Source organism: Eschscholzia californica, unplaced genomic scaffold (assembly GCF_041429995.1).
Source record: "Eschscholzia californica isolate CP2 unplaced genomic scaffold, dmEscCali1.0.p SCAF_3, whole genome shotgun sequence".
Lineage (NCBI taxonomy): Eukaryota > Viridiplantae > Streptophyta > Magnoliopsida > Ranunculales > Papaveraceae > Eschscholzia > Eschscholzia californica.
This window is the reverse complement of record NW_028238420.1, coordinates 60,292,416-60,296,823: the sequence shown is the minus strand read 5'-3', so window position 1 is coordinate 60,296,823 and position 4,408 is coordinate 60,292,416. Positions and strand designations below refer to the sequence as shown.

The window sequence follows — 4,408 nt, the reverse complement described above, 5'->3', positions numbered from 1 at the left end:
TGTACAAAAGGAAACTTTTATTTTCGCGATTATTGCACACACAAATATCACACCTACTCAATTTATGAACTATGGAGATAAGGAAACAATTCCAAGCAACCACATAATCCCTATAACCGTCATCATCTGAAACATCTTGGGACATATATATATATCATATAAGACGCTAAAGGTAATTGTATGGGACATGTAAGCCTATTTATTCCTACATATACTTTATTTTTACCCTTTGGAACAAGTTAGGTAATAGATAATGTATTTTCACTCCCTCGGAATGTTGAATTGTGACCTCGGGAAAATTGGAGTAGATGCACAACCAACTCGGCAAACAGTTGTTCCTATTTATTCCTACGCATACACAACACATCTACTTTCTCAATATACAAAATTCACTGCATCAACAATATACAAAATTCACTGCATCAACAATCACATTATCAAATAAAGCAAGAATAGCAACAATATCAAATTGAGTGAAAGTGGGAAATCGAACCTACAAAAAGCAAAATCATGACAAAAAAGAAAAGAAGTGTAGAAACTACATCCATGTGGAAGTGTAGAACAAAGATATAGTTGATGAAGAAAGATAGAGAGAGATAAAAAGTTTATACCTGATAATACCCAAGGACAAAAAAAAGGAAGAGAATGCAGTTGTGGTGGTAGACCGGTAGTGTTGTTTTGCTTATTACTTATTAGAGAATTTTGGTACTTTTTTTTTTTTTTTTTGAAGATAACCTTATACAATAATGGTGTTACAAATAGTACCAAACCCAAAGCAAATCAGGACTACTTGTAAACTAATTTAACAACTGAAGGACTAAACACAATTAATTGTCTAGGACAAGGGCCGCTAACTCATGGGCCGCCGAATTCTGGAACCGATTACAGTGAGTAATCTCAATCCGGTTCGTTTGAAACCATAGTCTGAGCCAATGGATTTGGTTCTGTAATCTCCAGGGAACAACTGGATCAAAGGCTGAGATGAGTTCTTGTAAAACCCTAGAATCCGTCTCGATGGTATATAACGAGAGCCGCAGCTCCTCAGCTAGGTTCATCCCCAACTCCACCGCCTCTATCTCACTTTGTAATGGAGAACTTGAAATTATTCTTTTGGATCTCGTTCCTTTTATGTTGCCCTCTGAATCCCTTGCTACTGCTGCACAAGAGGAAGCTGATTCTCTAAAGGATCCGTCACAGTTGATCTTGATGAAACCCGGTGGTGGTGGAAACCATTGAGTGGTCTGTAAGAGATTAAAATCATTGTTAGTCAAAGCAAAATCAGGAACATACCTTAGTTCTTGTTGAATCAACCACCAACATCGACGTAGGTCCGGATCTTTCATCTGGAAATAAGCTTCATTCCTTGTCTTCCACCAATACCATAGAAGGTATGAGTATGTAAACCAAACCCTATTTCCCTGTTCTTTTTGTGAAAGAATGTTTGATAGGCATTTATATGGATTCGTTTTTACATACTGTAGATCTTCCAAACCAGCAATCATGATTAGGTTTTGGTAAAGAGGACAAGCCCCGAATAGATGGTAAGTCGTCTCTTCCACACCCAAGTTACATAATCTACAGATATTTGATTTTTCCGGTATTCTTTTATGAATATTACTAAGAGTTGCCAAACCTTCATTTACCAGCCTCCATATGAACATTTGAATTTTGGGTTGCATATGTTTCTGTTTCCAGAACTCTTTCCATGGGAATTCATAGGCTTCTTGTGATCTTATGGGCAATTCTTTAATTTGTGCATAAAAGGATTTGGCCGAAAATTTACCCGACTCCTTAGGTTTCCAAATGAGAGCATCTTGATTGTTTACTTGGTTAATGGTAGTGTTGATGATTGCTTGTGTTTCTGTTTCATTGAACCACTCCTTAATATTGTCTATGTTCCAAGTTTTTTCTCCCTGCTTCATTAAATCAGACACTAGAGAAACATGATCAGGCAGATTAGCTAAATAAGTTGGCTTATGCCCTTGGATTTCTAGCAGCCAAGGGTCTGTTCTAATGTTGACTTGAGTTCCAGTACTGATATTCCAAATAACATTATGTTGAATATACTGTTTAGTTTGAATCATAGCTTGCCAAAAAGGGGAAGTACCTTGTGGGATCTCATATGACCAAAAGTCCATGTTTTTAAGATATTTCGAACTCAAAAGCTTAACCCAGACCTCATTAGGTCTAGTGAGAAATCTCCATGTCATAGTGGCTATTAGGGACAAATTGACCTCTTGAATTGATCTGATTCCTAACCCACCATTGTGCTTAGGTGACGAAATTATATCCCAGTTGATGAAATGCAGTTTTTTTTCATTAGTGTTATGTCCCCACCAAAAACATCGTTCTATTTTCTCCAGTTGATTGACAACATGTTTAGGGAAAAGTTGAAAACTACATGTGTATGTGCAAAAAGATGCTAAGATGGACTTAATGAGAACAGTCCTTCCTGCCTGAGTTGTGAATTTATGTTTCCAACCAGCTAATGTGTTGTTGAACTTATCTATGAGCCAATTATAACTTTGGATTCTATTATCTTTTTTGAGTACGAGGGCTCCCAAGTATTTCTCCATGTCTGACATGAGGGGCGCTCTAAGCCTATTGATGAAGGAATCTTTGATGATAGAGGGCACACCTTTGCTAAAGTAAATTGAGGATTTGGAAAAGTTTACCTGTTGTCCCGAGAAGGAGGAGTAATGTTCCATTATTTGAATAACTGCTTCTAAATTCTGTAAATTAGCCTTACCAAAAACAATTAGGTCGTCAGCAAAAAGGAGATGTGTAATCGAGGGGGCTGCTGAATTGACCTGATATCCTGTAAATGTACCCTTATCCTGATAATAATTAATAAGGAGAGAGAGAGACTGAGAGCATAGGATAAAAAGATAGGGCGACAATGGACAGCCCTGTCGAAGACCTCTAGAGGCCGAAAAATCTCCCACCACACTCCCATTGATTTGTATGTTGAATCTAGACGTGGATACACAACTCATAATTAGGTCCAAAATTAGGCCAGACAGGCCTGTTGCCTTTAAGACTGTATGAAGAAACTCCCAGCTTACTCTATCATAGGCTTTTGCCATGTCCATCTTGAGAGAGAAATTACCTTTTCTGGCTTTAGATGAATGCATGGAATGTAGGAGCTCTTTTGTAATAACAATATTGTCCATTATTTGCCTATTTGGAACGAAGGCATTTTGGTTCCATGTAATACACTCCTCCAGATAAGGTCTAAGACGATTTGCTAATATTTTAGTGATGAATTTGTAGACCGAATTGCAGAGGGAAATTGGTCTGAACTCCGAGGCAGTACTCGGATTCCGGACCTTGGGGATTAAGGCTATGGTTGTGTAATTTAAATGTGGATCTATCATACCTGTTATAAAAGCGTGCTGGATATACTGAATAAGATCCCGACCGATTACCTCCCAGTTATGTTGAAAGAAAAAGCACGGCAATCCGTCTGGTCCCGGACTTTTGATAGATCCCATTTCCATCACGACCGCCTTAATTTCGTCTTCTGATGGAATCCTTGAGATGTCTGCCAGTTGGTCAACCGAAAATACCTTATATGCATTCATGACCTCCAATGGAGGATCATCGACTCGGTCCCTCGTGAACAAATTCTGAAAAAACGAAAGAAATTCATTAGCAATTTCGTCTTTATTATTAGAAACCCTGCCATTGCTAAGTTTAAGTTCATGAATTTTATTCTTCTGCTTTCTAGTCGACATAGCAATGTGGAAAGCTTTGGTATTACGATCTCCGTTATGAACCCATTTGGATCGCGATCTCTGTTCTGCTCTGGTCCTTTGGAGATCCTCCAAGTATATTAATTCCTCTTGTATGTTACTTTCCGTATTTAATATCTCATCAGTTGGGTCAAGATTCTGAATTTGTAGGAGTCTGTCCCTTAGAATATGTAGTCTGTTTTTGATGACCCCAAAAGCTCTCCTACTCCATCTCTTGATAGTAGTTTTAACCGTTTGCAGTTTGTCTAGAAAAGGACCTGTAGACTTGTTCCAATTTTCCTGAAAAACAGAACCATATTGGTCATGTTTAGTCCAAAAAGTTTCAAATTTAGAAATTGTGTTTAAGGGTTGGCCCTCCACTAAGAGTTTCAAAAGTATAGGCGAGTGATCGCTATTGTAACGAGGAAGATGGAAGACCCCAGCTTCCGGATAACAAGTCAACCAATTGGCGTCGCAAAGGACTCTATCGAGTCTCTCTTTAGTAAGATGGTGCCTAGCTTTATTGTTAGTCCAAGTATAAGCCGGGCCATTAAACCCCAAGTCTAGAAGATTCGCATTACTAATGAACTGTTGGAACTGATGTAAGAAAGGAATATTAGGACTACCCCCAAACTTTTCTCTATAGTCAGAGAGTGCATTTAAGTCTCCTATGC

At 38.3% G+C, this 4,408-nt stretch overlaps 1 long non-coding RNA gene across 1 annotated transcript; it reads left to right on the top strand.

The window, feature by feature from the left end:
* The first annotated feature begins 713 nt into the window (after positions 1 to 713).
* On the top strand, positions 714 to 3,123 carry LOC147552682 (uncharacterized). Its single transcript, XR_015238094.1, has 2 exons — positions 714 to 1,388; positions 1,482 to 3,123. It is a non-coding gene; the product is annotated as an uncharacterized LOC147552682 (long non-coding RNA).
* Positions 3,124 to 4,408: the final 1,285 nt, after the last annotated feature.